The sequence below is a fragment of the Opisthocomus hoazin genome, chromosome 2 (genome assembly GCF_030867145.1).
Source record: "Opisthocomus hoazin isolate bOpiHoa1 chromosome 2, bOpiHoa1.hap1, whole genome shotgun sequence".
NCBI lineage: Eukaryota > Metazoa > Chordata > Aves > Opisthocomiformes > Opisthocomidae > Opisthocomus > Opisthocomus hoazin.
Window position 1 is genome coordinate 77,297,827 of NC_134415.1, and position 15,773 is coordinate 77,313,599.

Sequence of the window (15,773 nt, forward strand, 5' to 3'; positions counted from 1 at the left end):
TTATGCAGCCAACCCCCTATCCAGTTCATTAGTAGTTGTACAATTGGCTCAAAATGCTGTATGACCAAGATGAGACTATTTCGCTGGTGATGCTACGTACTTCTTTGTTGTTGTTTTTGTAGTTTTTCAGGCATTCAATGTCTCCTGAAACACCCTGTACTGTAAACGTCAGCTAGTCATACTACTTCAAAAGTCTACAAACTTGCAAGTTTACAAGGCATGGTCTCCTCCCTGTCTGCTAGCTTTATTCTCACTTCTGTGAGAGTAAAATGGTCTGTACCTCTCCCTGCCATCCAACAGGTTTCCAAAGTCTCTCTCGCTTCTTTCTCCTCACTGAGGACCGCCTCTCCTGAAACTTCATGAGGCCATTGTCATCACTGCTTTTCTTCCGCCCCATATGTCCCTGTGGACTTTACGGTTTGGGACATAGCCACACCTGGCCCCAAACCTCATAGGCAGCATTTAGCCTGCATATGAGTGACTAGGATCTAGATTAAAGTGTCTACACGAAGGGTGAGGTATCCAATGAGTAGTGCAGTGTGGTGCAGATCACAGTTACACGATCTTGTGAAATTGGTGGTACGTATTGGCAAGCCAGCCAATGGTTTTGTAGGCTGAAGTTCAAGGGGAGTAAGGAGGGTGGTCAGTGTCTTGGACAAAAACTGTGAGGTAAAGATGGCAAAATGACCTACAGGAAAAATATTGCTATACTAAAGGAGAAAGGTATAGGAAAAGGGAGAAATTGAAGGGCTGTGAAAGAGAGAGAGAGAAATCTAAAGATCAAAATATGTTGAGAAAATTGGAAGCAGTAACAAGAAAACTGAGCAACGAAAAGTGAAAATTTAAATGAGAAGAAAGCACATTTATGAAAAAAATTAGAAAATAATACATCCAACTGAAATTAATCATTGTTAACAACGTTGCTACTCTATCAGTATTTTCACTTCAGAGAACGAGAGGCTAAAAAATCAGAGCCTACGTGAAATGCAGAGAGTCTTGTGAATTGAGACATGGGAGATTGTGACTGGGAAGTGGCCCCAGCATCATTCGTTGTATTTCTATTGCAACCATTGGTTTGATTTCTCTGCTGTTATCCTTGTAGACAGCTGAACCAAAGCATTGACAAGGTTTAGATATAATTTATCTAGAGAAAGCTTCCTGTCTCTGGCCAGAATAACAGGCCTTTTTAATTCTGTGCAAAGGAGGATGTGGAGTCAAGGTGTCAACCCAAAACCAGAGAAACAGCTTGTCCATTCTCCTTTTCTTATGCATCAGCCATCTTTGTTGAAATACTACATTTGTTTTAAAAATATAAAAAATCCAAAAGCATCTCCTCAAACATGCTGTTTCTTCAGCTCCGCACCCCTGAAGCACTGGGATTGCATCCCTTCCTCTGCTTTGCTTGGGAGACCCTGCAACATAGTCACCATGTTTATGAGCAAGGAGAAAGAAGGAAATGCGAGTAGCAGCATACCTGATTTTGGAAATTACAAAATACGCTCTGGACAGGCTATCAAAGAAAGAAAAAGCTTAGAGAAGTGACCCAAAAATATCCGCAGTTTTAGCTAGACATAGCCTTGCCTACAGTTAACCCACTCAGGACTTCTCTGTTCTGCGTATGCTTAATGTCATCTCACCCATTCAACAGCTACATGTATACCATTATACGCTGTATGTATTCTACAAAAATGTTATAATGCCTTGATTCTGTACCCCAATACAAGTCTTTGTTGTCTGCGGTGTTACACAGAGGACTGGTTTGACCAGACATGCAGATAACTTTGAAGATGAAGACTGCTAAATACGATTACTATCCCTACTATCATGAGAAAATCCACACTGTATGCTTGGCTCTTCAGAATAAAGCAAAGTTCCACTTTTTTATCTCTGTAAGTATAAGTAGGTGCAAGGTTAAGAGTGTTGGGGTTAAAATTAAGTTGGAGACTATGTATATTAAATGGGCTTATTTGGCAGAAAGCAGGGAGAGGACCTGGGAGTGTAAACACAGTGAACAGAGCCACAAAACTCAGTAAAATGCATTTCTTCAGTCAAACAGGAAAGTGACAGCAAACATGCACAGGGACCCAGAAAATAAGACAGAGGAAATCATTCCAGACGCATGCATGGGGTATTGTATTCCAAAACACGGAACTCTCAAACCCAGTTTTACACCCTGTTACAGAGATGGTATCACTTCTTACAAAAGGATGCACAGAAGCCTAGCAAAAGGTAGAGTTTAGAAGGAGTGCTGAAATAGTGGCTGTGCTAGATTTGCAGTCCCTGGAGAGACAGTGATTAAAAGCAGCATATTGTTCAGACTGTTGCCTCTTTTCTTGTTTGAGTTTAAGCACATAGAGGCATGTTCAGTATTTTGTAGATTTTTTAATGTATTGGTATATTCTAATAGTTAGGTACCAAATCATGTGGCCTCAATATATGGCTATCTTCTATCACCTATTTCAAGATACTATTAATTTTAAAATAATTGAAATGTCAGCCAACAACAAACTCATGGGGCTGGTGTTAATACTCACAGTTCAAGTAGATATCACCAAAACCAAACAATTTATTTCAAAGTTTGAGACCTTGCATTTATTTCAATTACTGAAATAATGCACAATATTTTGAGTTTTTTTCCCTGAAAAACATTAATATCTCTGTCAAGTGTTGATAAAGACAGCCACCCATATGTTTTATGTGCTCTTTCCCTTAACACTTGTTCTTCTTCATCATGTCTATGTTGGTGGAATTATACAATGTTGTTTCACATCCAGAAACAACATTTAGTCTTGGTTGCAAATGCACATGGCCTTTAGCTGTCCCTTTGAATAAAGAACAAACATTTGTTCTCATAATTTTCTTTGGATATTTTGTGTTGTCTTTTCACCTTCTTATATAAAACATACACTGTTATTTATTTGGTTTGAGCAATAAAATGTTCAAAGCTAGCAAGAAGCAGTTAATGGTCCTTTTATGGATGGGTCTTGCTTCTCTACAGTCCCTGGCAGTCTACAGGAGGTGTGCAGAATTATATATCTGCTAGTGTGTTATTACGGCTTCTTGCAATACATGTCTTTATTTACTGTTTTACCAATATACATCTATATTTACCTGTGTTATAAGCAGAGTGTGTACACTGAAGCTGCAGGACTTACAGAAGGAATGCCAGTCATAGTATTTATTTGGTGTCGTCTTTCATGTGGAAAGACTTTTATTGTTCCCTTGTGTCAATGCAATACTTTATGAAGCTATAGATCACTTTCATGGTCCTGAATCATGTTTAGTAGTTTTTTACAAATCAAGTTAGTAATAGATATAAACCCCTGTCATTTAGTGTCCACCCCAGTTCACTCATTTCAAATCTCTACTGGCCTCTGAGTTAATTATGGAGCATTTTAAAACTTTATTGCCTCATTTCTGCTATAACAGGAAAGGTAAGGTTGTAAGAGAATTTGCCTTTCTCCAGATGAATTTAAAGCTGTAGAATTAGAGCTGAATATGAGTACTGCAAGTACAAACTCCATGTGTGTAGCTCCATCCCCCTGAGATCACAGCGATTTTTAGTTCTGGACAAACGGCTTGCCTATTAGCTATATAGTCTCAGGCTGCTTGTAAAGCTATCGAGTTTCCTCATCAAATGTCCTTCTGAGATCACCTTGTTCACCCAGGTTCTAGTCTGTCATGGTCTGTTATTTGGCAATATTTCTTCCCTTCTCTTGCTTCTTGTATTGACTCCATGCTACGAGCCCCTGTGTAGGCTTACCTGTATACTTGCACACCAAAACCACAGGGACTCTGCTGATACAGTCTCCCTTGGTGACTATGAAGAGGCTTTAGGTATTAGATTAGGTCTGGGCTTTATCTAAAGATAAATGCTATCTAAAATTAGACAGCTGATTGCATGCCCTTGTTTTCAATAGATACTAGCCTGCCTTCCCTTGCTTCACACTCCACTAAAACACACAGTGCCTGAATCATTGCTTGCAGAGAACTGTTATTAAATAGTTGTTTTATTTGAATGGTAGAATTCAATTGTCATAGGATTCAGTTATTATTTATCTACTAAAAAAATATGTTAAAAATAACCTATGGATGAAATTCAAAAGCAGCTGAGCAGGGAACATCACAAACATTATTTTAGTTACTTGCTTAACAGCAAAATTTTAGGGCTAAATTCTGATACTAACTGTGATTGTGAGTGTGGCTAGGTTGGTCACTGCTTTCACCAAAGACAATTCCAACGTACATGGTATGTAGGAGGTCAGAATATGCGACACAGCTCTTCTTCACTTGTAAATTAAGAATTGCCCTCTCAGTGAAGCTTAATCAAAATAAATATCTAGTAAGTACTGTTCTGTGAAGGCTTCGTATTCAAAATAGGAGCTATTTAAAGTAAGATAGAACTGAACTCCAGGTCCAGCCTTTGGGTAGCCGTCTACCTGTTTATGTCAGCATTTGACTTTGCTAACACTCTATTTAAATTCTTTCTTGTACAGGCTCAGATTTCTTCAAACACTGGGCAATTGAATCTTGGCTGAAAATATAATCACCAGCTCTGTGATGATTGTTTGAGTTGACTGCAGGGAAAAAGCCAGTTCCTGGCTAGGTAGTATTGATAGGAGGAAGATTAGATGTCATGTCTGAGGGTGTTCCCTGTATATCTTAGGCATGATTATTCAAAAAATATCATGCGTAAGTAATGATTACTAGTTAAGCACGTCCTGGTTGTTTCCAAAGGGAAATGTGGAATGTGGAAGATGATCTTATTTTATTTCCACGTGTTGTAAATACATCTCCTGCCAGAAGAATGAGTGCTTCTTGCTGAAACTTGAAAAAGGGTGAAATTAAACTTCCATCTGGGGCAGGATTGTCATCTTTGTTTTCCACAGTGTTGATGGATAAGCTGGTATTTCACACGTTTTGGCCATGGCATAAGACCAGAAATCGTTTGTAGAGACTCAGACAGAATCTCCCACTGCTCCTATGATTCTGTTATTGTCAGCAGCAAATCGAAAGGTCAGTGAGGAAGCAAAGCATCTACAGTGGATATATTGAGTATTCCTGGTTTGTAGTTAATTCTCTTGGGCAAAATGGACATAACTGAAAACAACCTGAAAACAGAGAGCAGCTACACTTTGAAAATAAATTGCCTTGTTACAATCTTCGTTTAATTATTAAAATAATAATAATAATAGCTATAATAATAATAATTAGTAATAATAATAAAGACAACAACATGAGGCAAGCTCTTCAGTTCTGCTTTTGGGTCATGTGCAATGCAGAGCATATGCATGGTTATTTTCTACCTCCAAATGACAGCAGCTGATATTTGACATATTTAGCTACCTATTTCCAAGTTTCCTGACTGCACTTTATTGTTGCATTGTCTCATATCAACAGATTGCCAGGGGCGATATTGGTAGATTAGTTTACAAATGGATGCAGTAGATTGTTACAGTTGTTTGTTTTCCCTCAGTTCTGAGCATTATTGTACCAATTCATCGTTCAATAAGGAGCACTTACAGTTCATATCAGGATTTTATAGAGCTTCTTCCAAGCAAATTCAATGTTTTTCTCATGCTGGATTGGACTTTCATAAGGCTATTGATCTTTAATGATTTTTTCTCTTCTTGATTCTCTTCACAGTGCTTTCACTTTCCAGCATCACTAGGCATTTTTTTGATAGATGTCATGGGACCTTACCCATACCATTTTGGAAGAGGTCACAAATTGGATTTCTTCTCTGTTAAAATCCAGCAGAAAGAAACTCTGAGTTTGGGCTAGAGGAGAAGCAAGGAAACAAACAAAAATAAAACCCAGAAATAAAGAAGCAAAGAAACAAACGAGAAGTCTCTCACTCCTGATTTACTGTATTTTTGCTATTAAAAGCAGTTCATTTGGAAGACATGTCCTACTCAGCTGAAGGTAAGTTTATTTTCAGCTTATTCTCCCCCACAAAGATATCTGTACATGTTATAGTTATTTATCTACAGATGATGAATAACCAAAAAAAAAACCTTTTTAGAACATCTCTTCAATGGAAGGACTCTACTCTCAGTTAAAAATAGTGAAGGATAAAAGTCAGAAGAATTTGTTGCTTAAAGTCTATATGTATTCAGTATCTACAATTGCTATTGAAAGCTAGCAGCCCAATAACACTCTCATTTTTCTTTCAGAGTTGTGTGGAAAAAGAATATAGTTTGAATGATATTTTCAGAAATATGAAGGAGAAGATTTTTTCCTTAAAACAGAGAAATTATGTTTGGGAGGAAAAAAGGAGACATGTGTCCTCCTACTCTTCTTATTTCCCTGATTCCCAGGAAAAAAAAATCTGGCTACTCTTTCGTAGCAGTAAGATTCAAACCAGTGTCTAGATGGCAGTAACTTGAAGAAAGACAAGTAGATCTGAAAGTCTCATAAGAGCATGAACAGGAGTGATAAACAATGTCCAAAGGCACTGGAATATTAGTGACAAACCGCTTCTCAATATTTCAAGTTACCAGGGAGACTTTCTTGGAGATATGCTTTCTCTACACCTGTTCCAATCGTTGCTTAACTATTCAACTGAGTAATTTTCAAGCTTTCTTTTTCACTTTTTTGAAATCAGGTATGTCTTCACTTATTTTTTAAATATGTAAATAACAGATTTATTTTGTATACAATACTGTAGATTCTTTATCCAAAGAACCTCAGAGCTTTCATTAAAATCATATAGAGCTGATCATTAGGTTTGAACACTCTCTAGTTAAACAGTATGTTACTGAACACAGTGATCAATCTAAGGTAACAGATTAAGTCTTTCTTCTGAAAGTCATCACTGAGTAAAAGCTAAGCTATAAAAAATGTATTTAATCTCATGTAAAAAATGCTTCTAAATGGGTCAAAACCTAATCTGGCATAACCGTAAAATGTCCCAGTTCTAAAGGATACAAGCTGACATATCAGTATGATATGGGCATATCAGGGCAGAGTAAAAGGGGGGGATAACCTCCCTCGACCTGCTGGCCACACTCTTCTTAATGCACCTCAGAATACGATTGGCCTTCTTGGCAACAAGGGCACACTGCTGGCTCACGGTTAATCTTCTGTGTGAAGCACTAGCACATGTCTTTTAGCCTGTGCTAAAATAATTTGCAGCACCTGTGTGCTGCTTGCCAGAAAGTAAGACCAGCTGCTTTGCCAGATCTGAACAGAATTTCTGATGCATTTTCTTCTTCTATAATTTCAAAGTCAAATTTTAAGACTTAGCATTCTTAAGGAATTAGGTACAATCAGATATTTGACCCTGATTTTATGCATAACCTAGACCAAAACAGAGACGGAGAATCCACCATGTCCCTAAACAGTCTGTTTTAATGGGTAATGATGCTTAGTATTTAAGATGGGCTGTATTTATAATTTTAATTTGCTTGCATTTACCTTCAAGTCATTAATTCTTCTGAAATCTTTCTTATTTAGATAAAAGCATCCTTTACCACTCAGTGTTTGTGTGTACATCTTGTTTGGACAACAATATATGAGCACAAACATACATGCTCAAGTAAATATTGAAGACCCTCAGAAAGGTGATGCCATTTCTCAAGCAGACTAATATAACCATGTTTCTGACTAGAATTTCAGAAGGGTTCAGGATAGTTAGGCAGTTTATTCTTACTGTACCTTCCACTGTTTTTGAAAATCTGAATATTAATTTGTAGGACAGCAATCTGCCTTTCAGTCAGTAATAGGTGGGATTTTTGTCTTCTTTGCTTGCTTCTTGACAGCATCAGTCACCTCTATCCTAGTCTTGGGTTTCAAACTCTTGAAAGTTAGACTATATTCTTCTGTCTTGCAGATTTGTACCAACAAATGCCCAAAGAACATTTTAATTTCCAAAAGATACATATACATTCAAATTAAGCCCTTGCTTTGGAGACAGTACCCAACCAATAATATTGTGTAATATTCCCTCATGCATTTCTGAAGGTAGAACTATGCCTTTCTAACAGTTTATATCCTCAATTAGATTATCTGAAAAATCAGAAAATTACTTGATAATGCTTTCTTGATATTGCCCCGTGGGACTCCAGTAAATAGTGGAAAATTTCTGTCACTACTGCAAAATATAAATTGCATTTCACCTCTTCACTTCTGAAATTCTTTGGCAGCTGATGCTTATTTGTTGGAAGTAGTTTCCTATTTGTTTAGGTTCAATTTACTGTTATGTGTTAGTAAATAGTTTCAGGAGGTGGTTGTCTCCTTCCTTTACTAAAGCTTGAAAGACATTTATCAGTTGAATTTTTGTTAAAAAGATTTAATTATTAAGTCTCAATAGCAGTAAAAGAAAAAATGCAGTGATATCACTGTTGCTTTAATTTATATAAAGGTGAAATAAAATATATTTAGAAAAAGGTCATCTTAGCAGTGTACCGTATAAAAACAATTTCCATCTCTTTCCCAGGAAAATATGCACTAGAAAGTAGTCTATGGATATGAAAGTGGTGATTAAAGTCTGAGGACTATAATGAGAGATTTTGTTGTTCAAAGAATGTTGAAAATATCATTCTGTTAGCCACTGCAGAACTATCTCAGATTTCAACATTTTTCAGTTTCACAAAGGAGTTACGGTCCCTGTAGAGTCAAAGTGAGTTGGTAATAAACCTACTTTTTTTAGTAGCTTTTCACAGACCCCTGAAAAGTTATCCACCAACCCCAGGGAGCTGTCTAAAGTAATGCTGGAATAGGTCGGATGTGCTCTAAGACACACATGAATGATTCAGATTGTAAATACAAAAAAGCACCATCCTTTTATCCTGATTTCATACAACATTTGGAAAAATAACCATTGATACATTGTTATTTTCAAGTACCACTACAATTAGAACTAAAACCTTTAATTATACATAAATAGTACATATGTTCATGATATAAGTGTATTTATAAAGACGACGGTGAGAAAATTAAATCTGAAGTTCTACTTCCAGCCAATAGAAACTCAGACCCAAGGGTATCTCTGGCTATCTATCTTACATATACAGGTAAGTAAATAAAAGCATTATAGGTTGTGTAATTAAGAGTTTTTAACTTTGCAGATATTATTTTTGTTTTCTTGCCATTATTGCTAAGATTTAGAACTTGAATCTACTGGATCATTCTGGTCTTTCTGATATTTTGCTGCCTGTAGTATAACACAAAGACACTAACTAGGAAATGCTTTTTATTCAGTTTGTAAATATATCTTGATATCATCTAATGGAAAAGTGCTGAGGAGATGGAAAGCATAGTAACTTTATACTTCAATGGTTTATTGAAAAATAGTGAAAGAAAGATGCAAGAAAGAATATGTAACGCCAAAGAGCTTGTCAAAATTTTGTGAAAAATATAACAGATGAACAGTACTGAATTGCTTTAGCCAGGCACAGAGAGGAACTTCAGTGTCATTCTGTCTGAGAAACAGATTCAAGTCTAGCACAAAAGGGTTTCTTGAGTCAGAATATTTGAGCCGACTCAACTATACAACGTGAAAGCAGTTCACTTATACAACAATCTTTGAAATAAAAGCAAATGGAATGTAACTGTTAATTCTTATCAGTATCATTTATGTTGGAAATACTACCATTTTCTCATTCTAACTATGGGATCATAAACCACACTAAAGAATATGTTAGCTTAAGCTGAATGGGGAATTATTAGCCTTCATGTAAGTAGTCTATAAAATCAACATTACTTGGTTACTGGAAGATTACACAGTCTGATTAATGGAAAAGACCCAACTGGACTAAACACTGTATTTTATTGGCTCTTTAGTTAACAGCCTGCAGTGGACAGTCATCTGGACTACATTTGAAATATAGCTGAATGGAACCTTGCTTAATGAAAACCCACAGGCTAAAAAGTGAATGTTACAAAGCAGAGCACAGAGTAGCTAGTGTACTCAGCACCCACAGACTGTTTTATAATTTAGTAAAAGAATGCCTGAAAATCAAAACAATCTGAAAGTACATTTCCTGTCCCTCAAACATGGGTACTCCAATTCCCATGTGCTCCAATATTTCTTTTCTGTGTTGCGTAACAAACTGGCATCTTTATCTGACATCGCATCTGTGAGACCAGTGAGCATATATGTGTTCTACTCCCATTCTGAGGAATTCCTCTACCATAGGAAAATCTCTCATATATTTTTCTAGAGGTCCGGACAAACCCCAAAAGAGTTATCCAGCCTGCAACTTCATCAGATCCAAAAAACCAGGATGAGATTGTAACATGGAGCATAGAATAAGATGGGGACTTGGACTGGGACTCAGGCAGTAATAAATCTGTAGTGCATTGAACCTGTCTTACAATATTAACGAGGTTTTTTGGTCAGCATGCGTGTCAAATCTGTGTTGTAATTTGCAAACATGTCACTATTTATTCTTGCCATTCTTTCTAAGCTGAGGCCTCCCTAGCAAGGATGATTTCATCTGCAGCTCTCCACGTCTCAACACCATTCTAGCTTTCTGACTCACAGCTCTCCTTAGACATGAGAATGAGCTGAGATCCAGCCCAAGCACATCAGTGTTCAGTGGCCCAGGCAACTTACTAGTCATCTGAGTAGGTGGCCCTGCTTCGGCAGGAGGGTTGGACTAGATGACCCACAGAGGTCCCTTCCAATCCCTACTATTCTGTGATTCTGTGATTCTGTAATACTCCTAATTGTATACATCCCACCAACCTCGTGCAGTTATGTATGGATTGTGGAACGTGCAGCACACAAGGCCAAAGAGCTTAACCAGCTGTGGACTCTGTGGTCAAGGGTGTCACATTCCTGCTTTTCCTCACAAGAGATCCTCTGTCTTTTTGAACAGTTAAGAGCCTTTTAAAAAGCAGCATGATGTGTAGCTGGATTCCTCCTTGCACAGCCTGAAACTTTTCCTACTTCTGCAGCCTCTACACCTATAACACTGTGAATGTACAACCAATTTCATTGCATCTTCAAAAGAAACAAGATTATCCTGAATATTTTAGCAGCCACACTTCTCTGCACCGCAGCAATAAAAATGTGGAAGTATAACTTCAAAATTACCTGTTTTGGATAACGACACTTTTTTTTCAGGTCTGTTGGTTGTTTTTTTTCTTTGAAAACTTTGTGCAAATATTTTGGCAGTTTAGGCTTTGAATGACCTTGGTAAATGTTCATCTGTGGCAAACAGCCTGTTAACATGACAATAATGTTGATCTCCAGGAATGAAAATTGCAGAATTTCACATGGAAGTGAAAGAAACAATTCAGTTTTACATTGTTTTCAATTGCCTCACACCTGCTGTTGTGTCTAGTAAGAGATTAAAAACACAGTAAGGTACAGCAGGAGAGATCTTAGGTCAGAGCTGTGAAAACAACTGATGTTTGTTTATTTTGCATCAAAAAAATGATCATTTCCTCCACTGAAGGCTGTTGATAAGCACCCCTGGGGCTTTCGGTTGTATTCCAGATGAAATTAATCCTTCTGCATGATGCAATAAAGAAATTAGTGTCCCTCATTGTGGATTTGCGTTTAAAGGCTAACTGAATGTGGAGGTACTTTTTTCAATTTTTTTTGTTAAAACAATTTACTAGATAAATACAGTAGAGTTTCCCTACATTTGTGTGTACTCCTTCTAAAATAACAGAATGGTTGATAAAAGTGTTTCAGAAAAAAAAGCAATGTAGACTTTCATCATATAAGAAGTAAACAGAGGTAAGAAATCATCATGGTATTTGCTTTCTTTTTGAAAGATCTGTCGTAATCAGATATGGATACAAATGAAGCCACAAGTATCTTGCCAAACATTCTGTATCATCTACCGTATTTACAAGAATCACTTTCCGTATGTCAGAGCGTATGTATAGAACTAAGCAAATAAAGGATATTCATAGCAACAAAATAACGGAGGGAAAGCAGTGAGCTGAAAGAACAAATGCAAGCAGCGTGCACTGCCATATACTTCCCTTCCTCCAGGTCTTAACTCACAGAATCTGCTGATTCTGCCTCCATCTTTTTCATCTACCAGAGGTTAAATGAGTATTATTAAGGACACTGCAAACTTCCAAAAGCCTTGAACGTAAAGCAAGTTATTATTCTTTAATAAGAAATTGATATGATAGGTCTGGGCAAGATCTGAAGAGGTGTGATCACATAGTCCAGCACGTAACTAGCGAAGTTGTGAAAAAATGTACGATGTTATTTAAATTATACCATTTTAGGAGCTGGTGTATATTAATGGACAACTAGAAGTGAGTCTCAAGGAACTATAGCGTTTTTGTGCCTTACTCTTAGACTGCCGGAGCCAGCTCCATCTGCCTTAGTGCTTCTTTCTTCTGTTGCTGGAGCACAAATGAGACTCAGCTTGGAGATCTGAAGACTGAAGTTTTGTACTGTTTGGAGGGAATTCTGAATACAATACGATTCTGAATATGATTCTGAGTATGTTGTAGAAGTTAATAGCTAAAAGTTATGTCTTTCTACTCAGGGAAATTCATTGCACTTCACTTTAGACCACCAATGGAGAAGCAGAAACATTGAGAGATTTGTTTAAATTTTTTCTGCAAACATTAATTCACTTTCTTAATGATTGTGCTGGTGAATTCTGGTTCCACTGGTCGTCTTTCAGGAAGAACATAAAACATGAAAGTTCATAAAGAAAGAATTGATTTTCAAGGTATTATCACAACGTGAATCTCTGATATAGGAAACATTTTAAGAAAACACACTGCCTTCCTGGCATGTGCCACTCTTCAAATTTTCTCACAGAGTGTGTTTAACATATGTTGAATTGATTAAAATTTTAGACTTTTATAAAGTTCAAACATCTCTCAATGAAGGTCAAATGTTGTTTTAATTTTTGTAATACAATAACATAATAATGTAATGGTTGAAGGTAAAAAAAAAAAAAAGGCAGAATGAAACACGAATTTCATCAAATTACAAAATGTTTCCTATGCTTTTTTCCTGGAGTTTCCTTTTGACTCTTCTGGTCCAATCTGAACAGAAAAATCAGTTTTTCAGTTTCATATTTTCCTATGAAACAGAAATTCCATTTTCCGTCAGTTTCAGATTTTCCTATGAAACAGAAATTCCATTTTCCAACTATTTCTATATATATGTAAAATTGTTCTTTAGATTTCTTCTCAGAAAATTGAATGTCATATGAAAACTTCATAGGAGAATATCTGGGGAAATCATGACATATTCTTCAAGCTGAAAAAAAAATCCTCAATTAATATGTTATGCACTGCAAATCATTTCCCCACTGATAGCAATATAGTTTTTTGATTATGAGATGAAAAGGAATGTTTCTGAAGGTTTTCTTGCTTCTGCTGGATAAAGACAAATAGAGCACTAGCTGGGGCTAGCACATTAAATAACCATAGAAATAAGCCCGGAAGTCTTAAGGTGATTTGCTTTAAATTGTTTTCTTTACCAGACATTAAACAAAGAAAAAAATCAAACTTACCTCCAATTGTGGAGGAATGAAATTATTTCCCTAAAGCTGACTATTTTTTCATTCTGTAACTGTTTGAGAATTATAGAGACAAACAAATAAAAAAAAAGCTTTAAACAGTGTGGACTGAGCATTTCTTTATACTTACCTAAACCAAAAGTGAGACTACTGAAATTGATTAAATAGTGAGGTATTTATAATTGATTAACAATGAGCCAAATGTTTTACAAAGGCAGTTACATTAGCAGAGAGTTATAAATCTGTTGCTTTAACTCATAGAAGTGTGGTGGTGTCTGCAAGGAGAAATTCTCCTTGAAAGTAACAACTTCGATTAAAATTGCCTAAGGGTCTTCTGTGGTTATTTAATGCATAGTTAATTTTAGGCATTTTTATATAAAACTATAAATAAAAAAAAAAAGAATAAGAGCAAATAAGTTATTTGTCTCTTTGAAAGTCATGTGTAAGACATGAGATACCACTTGCACTTCAGTATCACTAGCTGGGTTTAATCCACATGGTGCCGCAGTTTAAGGGTCTTAGCCTGAATCATTTAACTTTGTTTGGAAGCTTCAGGAAGTTCTTTTGCAAGACATTGTAAACTGAAATGCTGCTGCTGAGGTACCACATGATGTCTTGTTTATAGTTTAAAAGCAGTATCATTTAAGAGGTGATTTATTTTGTCTGTTTGTTCACATCATTTAATTCAATCGAGCTTCGGCTTTTGGAGGAGATAAAGGGATTGGAATGTATCTTTGGAAATTCTGACTTGGGTATGCTTATACTGTATTATTCTAGCAGCTGGTAGTTAAGCACATATTGTATGATACCTAACTGTTTCGTTGCTTTCATTCTTTCATTCTTTCATCCAATTTTTAAGCCCAGAAAAGGCAATACTCTTAACATCTGACTCAGTGTGCTATTAAAATATTCTCTGTTTACCTTCTTTAACTGTGACTGAGGTAGCATTTTTCTGTTGTAAAATTATGTAATCATGGAAATACATTCCTTATTTAATATAAGATAGTATCATGGCATAGTTAAAGGGTATAAAAGAACCAAACACCACAAGAATGTAACAACTGAGGACGTGATTCTAATCAGTAAGTATCTGTGGTCTTTCACTTCACCAGTCAGAAAGCTGTTCATTCGTAGTTGCTTTTGCACTTCTATACACTGATAGGTATTATAACAATCAATCAATCACATTTACCAATCATTAATTGTAAATTCTAAGGGTCACAACAGGTGACAAATGATATGACTTAAATTTCTACTTATGTTAGTTATAATTACTACTTTGTCAAAAAAGAAGTATCATGGGTTTTTTCATCAACAGTTTAAAAGTCTGATACAAATCAAACTTTCCTCTGCTATTTCTGCTTAAACAGTAAGGTCTCCAGGCCAATGGACCTTTTCTTCTTTACATGTTGTACAGAATTTTCCCCATTTTCATTACTGTCAATCCCTGGGTAGATATCCAGAATTTGGTTCTCTGGCCTCCAGCTGACAAACTTGAGTTTTCTTCTTTACTGTTTCCAAATTGGCTGATAATATTAGTGACCAACTGTAAAAACAGACATGAGGGGAGGAAAGGGAGACTGTGTAACCTATTCACTTTCAGCATCTGGCAGCTTGACTGGCAAATCTTTGAAACATGTATGAAGTACTGAACTTTCAGAGTCACTGTCATCCACCTGCTTTGACAACGGTTACCTAAGATAGTCCATTTGATAGCTGGCCTTACTTTTCAGTGTGTGTCATCATCACAAACCAAGTTAGCAAAAAAGACTCTAAAATATTTATAGTCCTATATCTCAGTGTTCAGAAACCTGAAGGAACCCATTTGGTCCTGAAAGAACACATGCTGAAAGAAACAGAACTTCTTTGGTTTTTTTCTCTGTGTGCTCTGTGCTGGTACTTTGGATTTGATCCAGCTGAGGACTGCATGTTCAGCATAGCAACACTTGTATACAGTACATAAGGCAAATCACTTGCCTCAAGACACAAAGTAAAACAGAAATGAAAAACGTAAGAGTAACAAGTGCGCAAAAGTACAAAGGTGAGGAGAAATTTTCCCTTCTCTCACCTCTTCAGAATGTACCAATTTTGGAGATGGGGGGGCTGGGGGGGGCAAGTGTCCAATTTACTCCAGGAAAGAGAGAATCTGAGTAGTTGTTTCCTGCATCCCAGATGCTCCAGTCATGAGGCTATCGGGAAAAGGTGAACCATTGCCATGGGGTTAAGCATGCCTTATGTTTGCCAATTGGACCAGACCTGGACAACTCCTAGTTTCTGTCCCCGTAAGCTCACTACAGAGAGAATTAGAGGTGGATG